This window comes from Arachis ipaensis, chromosome B5 (assembly GCF_059453495.1).
Source record: "Arachis ipaensis isolate K30076 ecotype BB chromosome B5, ASM5945349v1, whole genome shotgun sequence".
In the NCBI taxonomy this organism is placed as follows: Eukaryota; Viridiplantae; Streptophyta; class Magnoliopsida; order Fabales; family Fabaceae; genus Arachis; species Arachis ipaensis.
The window spans coordinates 64354039-64354473 of NC_142440.1; the positions used below are offsets into that span (position 1 = coordinate 64354039).

Consider the following 435-nt stretch of genomic DNA (forward strand, 5'->3'; position numbering starts at 1 on the left):
AACATATCTGGTGGGCATTTCCTTGTGAAATCTTTGAACCTCTCCCAAGCTTCATAAAGTATTTCACCATCTTACTGTCTGAAAGTCTGCACCTCAGCTCTCAGTCTATTGACTCTCTGTGGAGGGTAGAATGTTGGTAGAAACTTATTCACAACATCATCCCATGTGGTTAAGCTCTCCTTGGAAAATGCTTCCAACCACTTTGCTGCCTTATCTCTGAGTGAGAAAGGGAACAAAAGTAGCTTGTAGGTGTCAGGGTGTACACCATTGGACTTTATAGTGTCACAAATCCTCAAGAATGTAGTGAGATATTGGTTTGGATCCTCTTGGGCACCTCTTCCATATGAACAATTATTCTGGACAAGTGTGATGAGTTGAGGTTTCAACTCAAAGTTGTTAGCATGGATTGTTGGCTTCAGAATGCTGCTGCCACAA

General features: G+C 42.1%; 1 non-coding gene across 1 annotated transcript; it reads left to right on the forward strand.

Annotated features, from left to right (window-relative positions):
• Positions 1-107, forward strand: LOC148564450 (small nucleolar RNA R71). Its single transcript, XR_015885475.1, has one exon. It is a non-coding gene; the product is annotated as a small nucleolar RNA R71 (small nucleolar RNA).
• Positions 108-435: the final 328 nt, after the last annotated feature.